Below are 15,365 nucleotides of genomic sequence, written 5' to 3'. Positions count from 1 at the left end.
GCCGTCTCCAGTCCTGCAACTGAATCACTGCCTCAGCCACAGCTCCTGGGAACCCACGAGGTGCTGGGGACTGGTCTTGGTTGTAGGGATACAGTAGAGAGCGAAATAAAGTTGCTGGCCTCAAGGAGCTGCCCCGAGTGGGCCCAGTTAACAGTGGAAGCACCAGGATTTCCGGGGTGGGGGGAGTGGGGGGGTGCGGCACGGGGGTCGGGTGGGGGCAGGGCTGAGGGCTGGGGCCCCGCGGAGACAGTTCAGGGCCCAGTAGAGAACAGAGGATGGTCTCACTCCTCGGTCTGGCATTTAAACCCTCTGGAATGTGGCTTCCCTTTCTGCCCCCCCCCATCCCCAGATGCACTGCTGGGGAGGGGGGGGGATATGCACATGCGTTGGGTGCCTGCGGCTGGGCCCTCCACCCCTGGGTCTGGAGAAGGGGAGCCTGGAGTGGGGTGGGAGGGTAGCTGGGCCCGGGGAGCAGAAAAGGCAGTCCCAGGTACATCTGGGGCTGTAAGCCCTAGTAGCAAAACTGCCCTCTGTGTCCTGGGCTGTCTTGCTCACTGCAGACTTCAAGGTGAATCCCCAAAAAGGAAGAGGAAGCAAAAGCCAGGGCTGGAGTCTTGTGCAAACCTCGGGGCTCCTTGCCACAGTCTCACTTCTGCCAGCCCTTGGGCCTCACTGGACTGGCAGCGTGAGGCCCGTGCCGAGGGGGCAGGTGGGGGTGGGGCGTGGCAGCCAAGGGGGAAGTGTGTGAGTCTCTGTCTGCCTCAGCTTCCCCTTTTCTCTATGGACCGATTTGCTGAGCCCGCCTCCAGGAGTCAGAGTGGCTGGGCCACCAACACAGCACCACCAACCCACAAACCACACAAGGGCCTGATGTAAACATACACTGGGTCCAGCCACTTCTTTTTACAGGTAAGGAAAGTGAGGCCCAAGGAGGGGACTGGTACAAGGTCACACAGTGAGAGCGTGAGGCAAGGACTAGAGTGTAGGTGGTGGGCCCCAGAGCCTACCCTCAGCACAGGCCTGTAGGATGAAGTCCTCATGTCTCAGTCTGCTGCTCAGTGTTGCCCCCAGCTAGGCTCCACCTGTTCCTCCATCAAGCCTTCCTGCCTCTCTGCAGTGTTTGCATGCACATGTGTACACACCCCCCCCCACACCTGTTTCTGACCTCAGGGCCTTTGCACAGGCTGACTCCTCTGCCAGGCCCACCCTTCCTCTGCACTGACTGAATACACCCTCATCCTTTAGGACTCCCCCCTCCAGGGAAGCATTCCTTAGCCCGTGGGCAGGGTAAGGGCCTCTTCCACAGCCTGAGGCCCTCAGGTTAATTTTCTTATAGCCTTGGCTGGGCCGTGGTGCCCCATTGTTTGCTCAAACACTGATCTGGATGTTGCTGTGAACTATCCTGGGGATGTGATTAACGTCTACAACCAGCTGACTTGAAGGACTTAATGTCGGCAGGTCTCATCCAATCAGTTGAAGCCTTCAGAGAACAGCTGAGGTTTCCCAGAGAAGAAGGGATTCTGCCTGAAGACCGAATCATGGAAATCCTGCCCGCTTTGCCAGCCTGCCAGCTTGCCAGCCTGCCCTGCAGATTTCGGACTTGCCAGCCCCCACAATTGGGTGAGCCAATTCCTTAAAATAAACGTCTCTTTGTGGATATATATATATATCCTACTGGTTCTGTTTCTCTGGCGAACTCGGTACAATTCACGCTGATTCATAACTGTATGTTTACGACCATCTCACCAGCAGCCGGCCCGCCCAGAGGATAGTGGCTGTAGCGGGAGCAGAGTGGGCCCCGCAGGGGAGAGTCCTGGGCAAGAGACACCGGCTAGGGGAAGGGGGAGGAAAGAGCGGACAGCCACGGAGGCACCCAGGATGAATGAATGAGACCCGGGGGAAATCCTTGCCTGGGAGTTCCACAGATGCTTTGCTCTTCTCTGCCCCTCTACCTGCCTCACCCCGGGACAGTCCTCCCTCCTCCACAGGGGTGGACTCCAGGCTGCCCAGAGAAGGTTTTGCTCTGGCAGAGTCCCCAGGGGCTCGGGCCCCGGCGCTCTGAGTTATTCCCACCTGCGACACCCTCACAGGCGGGCCAGTTCCTCCCACGGGCCTATTCTGAAAGCCCTTCCCTTCTTTTTTTTTTTTTTTTTTTAAAGATTTTTATTTATTTATTTGACAGAGAGAGACAGCCAGCGAGAGAGGGAACACAAGCAGGGGGAGTGGGAGAGGAAGAAGCAGGCTCATAGCAGAGGAGCCTGATGTGGGGCTCGATCCCATAACGCCGGGATCACGCCCTGAGCCGAAGGCAGACGCTTAACCGCTGTGCCACTCAGGCGCCCCAAGCCCTTCCCTTCTTGATCTCCCAGGCCCGGGGCACCGAGACCCATCCTGGGAGCCATACCTCTGCTTTACAACCGAGGGCTGAGGGGGGCCTGGCTGCCATAGAGCAGCCACCGTGTGAGGCCCCTCCTCCAGGGAGGTCGCGGTGACCCCTACACTCAAGGAAACAAGGGATGGAGTCCCCGTGGCGACAGGCACAACCTCGGGCCCACTGTATCTGTGTGACCTCTCAGACTCAAACTCTCCCAAGGGCACATATCCCAGCTTCACAGGGGCCAAACACATCGCTTAATTAACAGCACCAGTGCCTGGGCCTGGACTCCCCGGGGATGGCGCCTCGACATCCTATTTTCTTTCTTTTTAAGTTGATCTATTTATTTTTAGTAATCTCTACACCCAACGTGGGGCTCGAACTCATGACCCCGAGATCAAGGGTCGCACGCTCTTCCCGTGGAGCCAGCCAGGTGCCCTTGGGCATCCTATTTTCCCAAAACCTCCCCAACTGATCCCGATTCTCCAAATTAATTAGTCAGATCTGATGAGCACCCTCGCAGTGACCGGGCCTTGAAGGTGAACTACGAGTACCCCACTTAACTAACATGTGGAATGTAAGAAACAAAGGAGCAAAGGAAGAAAAAGACACAAACCAAGAAACAGGTAACTCTGGAGAACACACTGCTGGTCCCCAGAGGGGAGGGGGCGGGGGACTGGGAAACAGGGGTTGGGGGGGATTCAGGGGCGCACTGGCGATGAGCACCGGGTGATGTATGGAAGATGTCGAACCACTACATTGCACACCTGGAACTCATGTAACACTTGATGCTACGTAACTGGTATTAAAAAGGAGGCCCCTACCTCCCTGAAGCTGTGACAGCCCACCCCGCGTGGGCTCCTTGCTCTCCCTCCCCTAGGGCGGCTGCCCCACTCCCAGCGCACGGCCACCCGCACAGCTCACCCCGCACAGGCGGTGCACACGGGAGCTGGACCCAGACCTTGGCCTGCTCCTCTCCATGCCCCAAGCGGACTTCGGCCGGACGGGTTCCTCTCTTGGAAACGGCCGTGCATCAGGCCTCGCGCCCGCGACCACCCGAGCAGGTGCACAAGGAATTTGTGCAGGCGGCCGAGAGATGGAGTCAGGCCAGGACACAAGTGGGCAGAGCGCCTGAGCAAGCCTGAGGTGTGGGGGGGACTGGGGGCTGCGCTTGGCTCTCTCAGGAGGAGGAGGGGGAGGCCACCGCACTCCAGAGGAGCAGAGCCCTGGCCAGAGGCGGACTGAGGCGCCCCTGGTCCCTGGATGGGGACAGCCCCTGCTTCTAGCCTGGGGATCCCTTGCTGACAGTCAACCCCCTCTGTCCTGAGGTGAGCTGGGGGTGTCCTCCTCTGATCCTTGTAGAAATGAGCCTGCCTAAAAACGACCGAGGCATCTGATGCAGAAATTATGGGAGCAAATGCCATGCCACCTGCAGAGCTGCCCACAGGACCCAGGGCAGCGTCCCCTTATGCTGGCGTGGGAGGAATGTGGTGTCTCTGATCTCAAGTCACCAGGCCCCCAGAAGCCGTGGGCCTCAGGTTCTCCCACCTGATGCCCCACCGGCTCCCTGGGCGGATGCGTCTGTTTCTTTATCACAAAGGAAGAAAGCTCGGTTTTCCCACAGCAGGACAGTGGCCCTGCTGAAGGCCCTTCACTGCAGTCACTTTGGCTGTGTACCCTCAAGGCTGGCTTTGGAATCTTCACTGGCAGGGCTGGAAGGAACTCTGTGGACCCTCTTGTCCAATGCCATCATTTAGAGCTGTGGGAAGTGAGGCCCCGAGCCCTCCCCCCACCACGGGGACGAACCCGCCAGCTCTTGATTCTGGCTGTGTTTCTGTCCAACCATGTCAACAAACATGGTAGCCACTCCACACTCAGGCTCCCGCACTGGGGTGTCTGCCTTCCATGGTCTGGGGACCTCGAGGGTGGGCACGGTGGGATCGGGCAGCAAAGGATTCCACCAACCTGCAGAAGTGTCTTGAGCCCGCAAGAGTTCGCCCTCACAGCTTCCCCTTGACCTCAATGGCTAAAACAGTCCTGGCTCCCCCCTGCTCAGGACCCCAGCCACTTCCCCCGCTCCCGCAGTCAAGTGCCGACATCCACCGAGGACTTAGAAGAACTTGTGTGATGGGTCTCTGGCCATGTGGCCGGTGCACAGTGTGCTGCTCGTCTCCTTACTCATCACCCCCCAGACACGTGGGCTTTTTTCATCTTTAACAGACCTGCCCGCACACAGCCTTTTCATATGCTGTTCCCCCTGGAATGCTCTTCCTCATCTTTCACCTTTCGACGGGGTAGCCCTTCCTCAGGAAGCCTTCCCTGACTCTCCCCAAGACCCCAACAGGGTCGGACTCCCCCAGGTTCTAAGAAGTTATACATGTAATACTTTCCCTTCCTGGACCTTATTAAAAATCACACTGATATATCTCTTTATGTAACTATTGGCTTGCTGTCTGGACTCGGGTTAGATCACAGCGGACAAAGCCGGGGCAAACAGTGCGTCGGTACGCTTCCCCAGACTGTTCCCAGCAGACTGCCCATCCAGAACGAACGCTGTCCTTTTGAGAATATCCCATATTTAAGTGCAAAGAAAAAAAAGAGGCCCTTTGCTGAGCCCCAGGTGGAACCAGCCTCCTCCCCTGAGCCTAGACTTTCTCTCCTTGAGCTCCAGGACCAGTGCCTGTTCCCAGGAGAAGGGATGGCAGGCCTCATGTTTCTGGAAAACTCCATGTCTTTCCTCCAATTCCCAGAAGCAAAAAGCCCATCTGCCCTCCAAACAACTACCCTGTGCTGGACCCAAAGATCATCAGCTTAATGTCACAGGGAAAGACAAAGAAAACTTGGGCTTACAAGTTCATGGGACAAAGATGAGAATCACAGATGAAGAAATGATAGGGGCATTTATTGGACTTGGAACTTGGTCAGGCCCTGTGATGAGCACACAGTTTCTAGGCTTCCGGGCAGCCCTGTGGGGTCGGGAGGACCATTTCCGTTGGGCAGTTGTGGAAACAGAGGCTTGGAGAGAGCAGCCCCTGTGGGGTGGGTGCAGCTGACTCCAGCTGGGTCTCCCGAGGGCCTGGGCCAGCTCTGGGTGGGGACGAGGTTTCTGGGTCGTATCTTCTATCCCTGCCGACCTCAGTTTCCCCGCCAGGGCCAGAGTCAGCCCCGGTAGCGCCTCCTGGCTTCCCTTCCTCCTCACCAGTCCCCGCCCTCTCAGAGACCTCATCCTTCTCCATCCTGTCTTCCTCTCCCTCCATTCCTCCCCTCCTTCCGTTTCCGTGGCAACCCCATCCTCTGCTCTGCCACTCGGTCCTGCGCTCCCATCTCCTCTTTCCTCTTTCATCTCTCCCCTCCTCACAGGGTATGGTCCACATACCCCTCTGTCCTTTGCTTCTGGTCTCTCACTCCCTTTTGCTATGCTTTTATCTCCTTCAACGTTCTCTTGTCATCTCGGAGTGACATTTATTTATCTCTTGTTTAAGAAAAAAGAAAAAGGAAGGAGGGAAAAGAAACCCCCATTTCGCCAGCCCTGGTTTCTCTACTTCAGTCCCAGCCACCTTTCTCTTAGGTAACCTAGAGAAACGGATACAGAGCGACCCCAGAATGTGCCCCCTGCCTGCCACCATGCAGGCGCCCTGCGACCTCACCTGTAGAAGGGGGGAGGCAGACACACGCTGGGGAGGACAGCTGGGAGGTGTCCCCGTGAAGGCTCACCGGGGGCAGGCACCCTGCTTTCCTGAGGCTGGGCTGGGGGAGACGCCGGAGGCCCCCTCGGGATGCAGCAAGGGCAGGACCTAGAGCGAGGGATAAGCCAGGTCCACAATCCCTCCTCAGTGAGGCCCTCAAAAGTCCACGTGCACACGGCCCCGAGACGCCTGCCCCAGGCCCCACACTGCAGCCCACGCGATGCCCAATATACCAGGCAAGGTACACTCCCGCTCCAGACAGGATGGGGGATTCACCCATTCTTCAAGACTCACTCTTTACCACAATCCTAAACTGCTTCTGAGAAAAGGAAGCATCCACTCTCCTAACCAGCTCTGCGTCCCACGGTTTAAGGCAGGAAAAAGGTGGCAGGCTCATTCCCTTTCAGCCATCGTACAGAGCTTCTATGATGGACCAGGCACACAATACAGGCCCTCCCATGGAGATGTGCATCTTAATTTTCATTTTACAGATGGACAAACTGAGGCTTGGAAAAGCTGTCACTTTTCCAAATCACGCAGTCAGTAAGAGGTAAAGGCGGGCTTTGAACTGCTAATAATCATGTTCCTCCCCCGTTATGTCCCTTCTTCCTGGGCCCCCAGGAGGGGAGGGTCAGGCCTAGCCCTGGCCCAGCAGCCTCCCCCACCCCATCCTGCCTTCTGCATTTCTGTGCTCAATCTGGAGTGATCAGAAATGACAGGAGAAACAAAGAGATTTACCACCGAAATTACAAGCAAGCCGATTATCGCTGTGGCCCCAGCGTCTCAAAGTGACAGAGAGAATAGACAGCCTGGTGGAAAATGGTATTGCTCTCCTTTGAGACAAAAGTCATCTGGAGAAGAAAGAGATCCTGGATCTTTGGGAGCCCACAGGCTTGGGAGCCTCTGTGGGAGTTGTGACTGGTTGCTGGGCCAGGGTCTCGGGCCTGGTGTTGATTCCCTAAGTCCCGGACCTCCAAGGTTCTGCTGGAGGAGCTCCCAGCCTACCCTGTCAGGAGCAGCTGGCAAGGCCTGGCCACGGGAGATGGCAGGTCCCGGCGCCCAGGCTTGCTGAGCCCACAGAGGCACCAATGACACAACAGCTCTGCTTCTCCCCGAAGAGGCTGGCTTAGCACCTCCGGAACCCAACCCGGGAGCAAGGCCTGAGGAGGAAGAGATAGGAAGCAGCAAATGGGGATGGGTGAATACGGAGGGACAGCCCCTGGCTCTACAGATGGACAGAGTGGGGAGGAACCTGGCTGTCAGGCTGGCAGGCCCGGCCTGCACCCCTATCTCTGCCACTTATGAGCTGTGTGACCTTGAGAAATTTCCTCAACCTCCCTGGGACTCAGTTTCCCCATCTGTAAAATGGAGTAGGGATATGGAAAGGCCCTGCCATAAAGCTCCTCCTTCAGGTCAGGCTTGCAGCTGGTAAGATCATGTACGTAAAGTGTGGGATCCTCACAACAGGACCCACTTTACAGAGGAGTCTGGTGACCCGCCCCGATGTCACCAGATCACCAGAGAAAGGAGGAGTTTGGGTTTCCTTCTTGGGTCTAACTTAAATGCTCATGCTTTTAAGGGCAAGGACATAGGAGAGATAGAATTTGATAACACAGCTGGAGCGCAGTAAGGACTCAGTTTCTGGAAGCTATTGTTCGTCCTCTTCCTATGACCGTCCACTCTGTTGGGCCAGGCTGGTGCTGGCAGCGGATGGGACCCCAATAACCCCACTCTCAGGGACCTCACAATTTGGTTAGAAAGACAAGACTAAGAACCACGAAAGAGAGAGCAAAATAGCAGACAGGAAATGAGCCCTAAATGTGTGGGGTATCACAAAAGGACAAACTAATGTTGCTTTTTCCCCCTCCATCTCAACTTAAGGGGTGAGGAACATTCTTCCTTGTCCAGTGGCACTTGGGCAGGTCACAGAGGCTCGGAGCATGGGCTGTAGAGTCGGCTGCACCCCTCACACGTTGGTTGGTGCGAGCCGGTCTCTTGTGCGATAGGGGACAAAGGTTCCTGTTGTCCAGAGCTGTCAGGAGGTTCGACTGAGCTCACTAGCCCAGCGAGCATGATCCCTGGTGCTCAGTACACAGAGGTCGGGTGGAGGGGTGGGGAAGCCTCGAGATGGGGGAGGCTGGCCAGGAAGCCCCCACTCCCAGAGATGCAGAAGAACTGAAGAGGGCCTGCCGGGCTGGAGGCAGAGCAGGGACGAGGGAAAGCAAGGAGAACAGAAGAGCAGCGGGCAGAGAAGGTGCTGAGGGACGAGGCTGAAGGAGGAGGGTGGCCTGGGCCCAGACCACTCCCCTTCTTTCCCACCGCAGCCGGTGTGAGTCACCCTGGGGCCTCCATCCCGGCACAGCCCCTGGCACGGCTGCCTCCTGATGCCCATGCCGTAATCAACATTTATTTTGCAGTCACCCACACACCCAACTCGAGAACAGATTTATGCCAGGAGAGGAGTAAAAAATGCCTCTCTCATTCACGTAAAGCCTCCATGTATCTCCTGGGGGGAGGGACAGCTGGCCCAACATTTAGGCTAACAGCGTACACAGGCCGACGTCAGACATGCACGCCGTCCACACAGGCTATAATCACCGGCAAGCAGGAGCAATGTGCAAACCCATCCATTCTCAGTCACCTTCATGCAGCGAGGCGAGGGATTGGGGCCCACGCAAGGGGTGGGAGCCCGCGTGCATATGCACACTCGCGGACCCCGCAGACTGGCCGGGGAGGAATGCACCGGGGGCGGAGGGAACCCACAGTGCAGATGTGAGTTAAGAGGCTAGGCGAGAGGCTAGCAGGGAAGGCGGGCTGGGCATCCCAGCCGGGGGGCTGCTGGGTCGGTAGGGTCCTGAGAGCGAATGCGGTGGGCCAAGGCAAGCCTCATCTGCAGGTTGGAGGAGAGGTGAGGGGAGTCTGGGAAGGCAGGGGGGCCTGGGAGGGAGGCAAGGAGAGGCCCTTGCTCAGCCCAAAGCACGATCTGGTTTCCTCTCCAATCTAGATCACGAAGGACGACACTCAGGGGCTCCAGAGGCCTCACCTGCAGAGTGGTGAGCTCTGCGTCGTGGATCCCCAGGTGCAAAATTTCAAATGCATGCGGTGCTGGGACCCAAGGGCCAAAATGACTCTAGTGGAGGTGACAGTTACAAAACAAACAACTATCCGGCCTTCACCAGAGGTGTCTGTGGTCCAACTTGAAGGCTTCCTCCCCACTGTCCTGCGGGATGTGGAGTCAGCCCGGCCACTGCCTGCTGAATGGCCTTGGGTGACTTGCTTCATCTCTCAGAGCCTCAGTTTGCTCAACTGTAAAATGGGGATACCAGCTGCCTGCCCTACAGAATGGTAGAGAAGATTAAAGAAGATCACAGAGTGAAAGTACCTGGCATGAGGGCTGGCGGTTGGTAAGTGGTGATTATTTTGGTTTCACCACTACGATATATGTGCACACAATGTGAATCACCCAGGACCCTAAAGTATCTGGCATGTACTTATTACTACGAAAAATACACTCTTACCACCCCCATGAATGAGCACGACCACTTGGAAAAAGCATCTGCTATTGTGAAGGAGAGAAAGCAGCAAAATCAGGTGCACGGGGAGAGAGCTGGAAATGAACCTGACCTTATAGAAGGTTCTAGTTTAGTTCTCAGCCTGCAAAGGAGTCCCTGGCTTGTCTGGGGATGGGCGTTCCCGACCCCAGTGCTTCTGGGCTGTGATGGTCCGTTGGGCCCCAGGACCCAGAGTGGAGCCCTTGGAGAGTCAGGAAGCCCTCCTCATATGTGCCAGACATCGTCTCTTTTCTGAAACTTTACAACCCATCAAGGCAGCTCCAAAGACCGAATTCCCAAACAAATCACAAAACTCAACTCCCCTCATGCGTGTTGTCGATTTCTGGGATCCCTGGGCACCTGCTCCATCTCTCAGAGCTGGGATGACCCACCGTCATCAAACATAGCCCCGATGGATGGGTCACAAGGTGAAGGGGTGACGCTGAGAATGAGACACACTCCCCACCCCGCGTGCTGGCCAGGATTCCCCGGAACAAAAATACCCACGAAGCTTCTTGTGAGAAAACCACCCTCAGGGACACATGCACAGGTCAGGGGGCAAGGGTCACCCTTCTCCACTCGCTGCAGCAAGGCCCTGCCTCCGGGAGGCTCGGCAGAGCCCCTCCTCCAAACGCCCCTGGATCTGGGTGCCAAGTGCAGGACGAACACGAGCTCTTCCGGGACTCTGAGAGCTAGGCTGGCGGTGGAGGGGACAGGCCCTGCGCCGTTTACAAAGCCGCCAGGGCACAACGCCCGGGATCCTCTCCGCTGGGGGCCGATGTGGTCTGTGCGGGCGCCCCGGCGTGGGCAGCCCCCGCTCCCGCTGCACGGATGGGGGATGGGGATCCCGACGTTAGCGGACAGGCTGGCTGTCCTGGGAGCTACAGTGCCGGCCGTGCCAGCTCGAAGGGCATTACCTAACTGAGTCCTGACCACTGTCTGTGTGGTTGGTCCTAGTACCATTACCCCTGTCTCACAAATAAGGAAACTGAGGCACGGGAAGATTAAGAACACCTTTAGAGCAGTGCTCCCTCGGACTGCTTCCATACCGACGTGAGCAGGTAGCATTTAGGGTTTGTTTTTTTTTTTTAATAAAGATTTATTTACTTATCTGAGAGAGAGAGAGTGAGAACCGTGGGGGGAGGGGCAGAAGGCGAGGGAAAGAATCTCAAGCAGACTCCCTGCTGACCACAGAGCCTGACGCAGGGCTCGAGCTCACCACCCCGAGATCATGACCTGAGCGGAAACGAAGAGTCGGGGACTAACCCTCCTGAGCCAGCCAGGTGCCCCAAGCAGGTGGCATTTAGAAACTTTTACAGCAACTTGACATTGCTAGGATATGCAGGCCGGCTGATAAAGTGCTGGTCTGGAAGGATTACAAATAAGAGTCGTTTTTAAAAGTAGAAGCACTGGTTTAGAGCCCAGACTGGTTTCTGAAGGCCTAAGTTCAGTCCTGCCCCTGTTCACTCCCAGAGGTGTGACGACTTCTCTTGACGAAAGTGGGGTGGTACGCAGAGCACCTGCCTTACAAGCTAAAAAATGCTAAGTGCTCACAGAAGAACCTGGCACGCCTGTTTGCCGCTATTATTAGCACTTGGCACCTTGCTGGGGCCACAGAGCAAGTTCCTGGAGGAGCGGCGCTCCTTGGTGCCAGTTCTCAAAGGGGGACTGACCACCAGCTCCTCTGCCGCTCTGGTGGCCGGGGCCCACGAGACACGCCTGCCTCTGAAAGCCTTTCCACAGATGCAGACCCTGAACCCCTCTGCCGGGAGCTGCTCCCCTTTCATCTGCAGGCCAGGGTGGTGGCTGCTGGCGTCTTCATGGGGTGTAAGGAGATGTTCTGGCCCAAACAGGAAAAACCTGCCGGGCAGCCAGCACCCCTAACTCTTGCAACCTTCAGTTTTGCCAGCAGGTGTCCTGAGAAGCAGGTGGGGCCAGGAAGGCAGGGGTGGCCGCCTCGCCTGGCCCCAGTCTCAGATCTTTCCAGCAGGGACAACACCGGCTCCCCAGGCTTCTCCCTCCTTCCCTGGAGTCCCAATCCTAAACCTCCCCCAGATAACCGCATTCCCTGCTACCTTTACCCATAGTCCACTTCGCCCAGTCCCCCAGCCCCAGAGTGAGGACACGGTTCGTGCTCCAGGTATGTTTCCTGAACTAACCACCCTTCGGGGTGTGCGGGGGGAGCCCCCTCCCCAAACCTCTTCCTCCACCTGGACCCCAGTGGCCACAGAGGAGCCTGCTCTTTGTCCCTACCCTGACCTGCTCCTGCCTCCCTCCTCCCTCTACCTTCCGCCACAGACGTGGCTGGGACCCTGTCCCAGTCTTCCTAGGGGAGGAGACCTCCCCCTTCCCTCAATACCCTGTGCCCTCAGCAGGTAGGGGACGGGCCCCGCTTGGTATGGGCTTTCCACTCTACCTAGCACTCGGCTGTGTGCTGTGCTGTAACCATCCCACATCTGCTAAGGACAAATTCAGTTCACACCTCAACAAACATTTGCGAAGCACCGACCCTGGGCCAGCTGTGCGGGTGCGGCAGGGGAGGGAGCCTCCCACTAGGCAGGGCCTCCACTTTGGCCTTGTGGCTTATGCCAGCATCCTTGCTCCACATCACCCAGGCCATTCACACCCCAGGGCTCCTTCCCAGGGATCCCCCCAGGTGACCGAGCCCTTCCTCCTGGTCTCCCAGACCTGCAGCCTGAAGCCAGCCCTTTTTGGGGGAGAAATGGACCCCCAGACCTCGCCCCTCTCTCCTGCACGCCTGCCTCCCCCACACTCCTCAGGTAACCCTGATCCACTCACATGCGTTTCCTCTCGGGCCGCAGGCTCCAGGCCTTCACCACACCCTGACCGCAGCCCCTGGCGGTGCCCGATTTCTTGCCTTCTCTCTACCCCTAAACAGGGGGTCAGGTCCCACGTCCTCCACCATCTCTTGGACCCCTGCTCTCTGTCCCTCCCATTGGACATCCTAGGTGAACGCCTCCAAACACAGAGGCTTTGATCTGGGACCTGGCAGCAGCCCCGCCATCTTCCCTGGGCTCCAGGCCACTCACGGCTTCCCTCTGTCTCTGCTCCTTCCTCCCAGTGGGCTCTGCTGTCCCGTCTACCAGGGCTTCCTCAGACTCTCCCCTCTGTGCTAATGTTACTAGACTGATGCAGTGCCTCTACTCCCCACCCCACGGCGTTTCCTAGGTGTCAAACCTTCTGTCAACCACCAGTCTAAACTCCAAGGATGGCTCGCCTCCTGGGAGCCATCAGACCTTCTCAGTGTCCTCCTTTCTGCCGTTCCAGGTTTTCAGTCCCCTCTGCAGGGCCCCAGGGCCAGCCGATGCAGGACCTGCCATCCCCAGGGTTTGGGGCCACACCAGACAACTGTGGCAGTGCGTGCGGACCCGGCCTTCTTCCTCACGCTCAGCCTGCACACCTCTACCCTTGCAGGAAAGCCAGGCTCTCACAGAAGAGGGAGGTTTGGGTGGGGGGGTCCGCATCCACCTCGGACCTTGACCCTCACATCGAGGCCCACCCTATGGCCAGGCAGAGAAGGAGCCGGTCCCCAGGGCCATGTCTGAATCCTGCAGGGGCAGGACTGGCCCTTTAGTCAGCCATCCCTGCTGACCGATGCGGGCCTTCCCAGCGAGAACCGTCTGCCTGTGAGTAGCTCCCTCTGGTCTGGCGGAGCCCCTTTCTAAGCACCCTTCCCTCTCAAAGTGGGAGCCTGGAGGAAACCATGTCCCACACGGCGTTTTTTTTTTTTTTCCCCCTTTTACACATTTAGAGCAACGGAGGAAAATGAACACATTCACATTCTCCCTGCTCAAATAAACCAACTTCTCTGTTCGTTCCATCCCTTGAAAACAGAAGCACTATTCAAAAAGAAAAAGAAAAAAGAAGAAAGAAAGAGGCAAAAAGAACTGAATAGAAGAGGAAGAAGGGGGGAAGGAGAGCGGGAGGAGAGTGGTCCCCGAGGGAGCCGGGCAGGGCTCAGAATGAAAGGCAGAGCGTGAAGGGAAGGAGAGCGGAGAGACAAAGCAGGAGAGAAAGACGGGAGCTTTGAAAGGAAGAGTGTTCCGCGTGAATACGGCATGCAGGGGAGAGGGGAGCACTTGAAAAGGAGCAGCCGAGGCGGTGACCCCTCATTCACACTCGTGCCAATCACGGCGACAATGCAGACCCTTTTCTTCATTTTTCCTTCTCCCCTTTCTGGGGAGAAAGGGAGGGAGGGAGAGGCTGAGAACTGCAAGTTAATTCCTAAAAATACAAAAAATAAATTCAGTTCCACTGGAGAAGCATCAAAGAGCGGCATGAAAGGCTTCCCCCGAAACTCACGACACCCGCAAGAGCGGTGCTCCCTCTCGGGGAGTGGGGGCACAGGCCGGCGGCCATCAGCTTTATTTCAGGGTCCTGGGTGAGCCAAGGCGGAGAGGGCTGCAGGCTGCGACGGCTGTCGGGGAGGCCTGGTCTCCACGGGCGGCTTGGCCCTCGTGGTTGTCCTGCTCTGGCTGAGAGCTGAGGGCCAGGCGGGAGGGCCTAGGAGGAGGGTCTGAGCGGGGCGGCTGCTCCGGCTGGAGGCCGGCCTGGGCTGGGCCGGGAGCAGAAGGCACATGGTACTTATGAAATGAATGACACTCTGGTGGCTCTGGGATGGGGGGGGGTCCTCTGCTGGGACTGCGGAGAGGAAGCACTGCTCAGGCTGGGAGGGTGAGAGGTGGGTGAGTCCTTTTCATTAGCTGCGGGAAGGGGGATGGCTGTGCTTACAAGGGAGGGGCCTCTGTGGCCTCCTCACAGATCAGCACTTTCCTGAGTTAGCCAAGACCCAAAGACTGCAAGATATGTGGGTGCCCCAAGGACACCAGGTCCCTCGTTCCTCGCTGCAGTCATGACCCGGTCTCTCCCGTGGGCTCAGCCCGGTGCTAAGCTCCGGGTAATACAGTGCACAGGACCTTGCCTACCCGTACACAGCCCTCAGTCTAGTGACCAAATGGCTCCCAAGGTGTCCCTCTGAGATCACGGGTGAATGTCCCTGGTCCCCCTTTCTTTGTCTTTCCTGGTCTCACTCTCCTCGTCTTTCAATACTCAGCGAGTCATGACGAAACCCGAAATGGGGTCACCTTTATGCAGAGGTTCCTTTTTCCTTCTGATCATCCAGACGCTGGATAATAAGAAATGCCTGGGAACAGAGAGGCTGGGTGCAGGAAGACTGATTGGTTTATTGATTGATTGATTGAGCGAGGCTCACCCTCACTCCTCTATTGAGCAATCAGTCTGTGCGGAGCTCAGTGGCGTGGGCTGGGATTAGAAAGTGACAAGGACCAATCGGAGGCCCCGACACGCTTGAGGCCAATCTAGTGGGGGGTGGGGGTGGGGTGCACCACCGAGCTGGGAAAGGAAACCCTGCTTTTGCTGGCTTCATCTGGGAAGGGCTGTTAAGTTGGAACCGGCCCAGAAAGGCCTCCAAACCCAACAAGGAAGCCGAGAGATCAGGCACATGGAAAATGCAAAGGAGCGCAGGGTCGGAAATTGCCCTGCACCACCAGGAGCATATAATTACTCTTGCCTTTCAATCCAACAAATGCAAATTCCAACAAATATTTATTGAGTGCCTGCTATGTGCCAGCCCGCTCTCGCGCATTCCTAAAGAATGCAGCGAACAAGAAGACCAAGGCTTGCGCTCGAGAACTCATGGTGTAGGGGAGCACAGGCAAGGAAACAGGTGATTACAATTTCGTGTGAGGGGGCTGTGGGGGCCCTGAGGAGGGG

The 15,365-nt window shown here is 57.2% G+C and overlaps 1 long non-coding RNA gene across 1 annotated transcript; it reads left to right on the top strand.

Annotated features, from left to right (window-relative positions):
* The first annotated feature begins 275 nt into the window (after positions 1-275).
* Positions 276-2,971, top strand: LOC121105524. Its single transcript, XR_005838073.1, has 2 exons — positions 276-1,620; positions 2,873-2,971. It is a non-coding gene; the product is annotated as an uncharacterized LOC121105524 (long non-coding RNA).
* Positions 2,972-15,365: the final 12,394 nt, after the last annotated feature.

The sequence above is a fragment of the Ursus maritimus genome, unplaced genomic scaffold (genome assembly GCF_017311325.1).
Source record: "Ursus maritimus isolate PB19 unplaced genomic scaffold, ASM1731132v1 scaffold_27, whole genome shotgun sequence".
NCBI lineage: Eukaryota > Metazoa > Chordata > Mammalia > Carnivora > Ursidae > Ursus > Ursus maritimus.
Note: the sequence above shows the minus strand (reverse complement) of the source record. Positions and strands in the feature narration are given on the sequence as shown.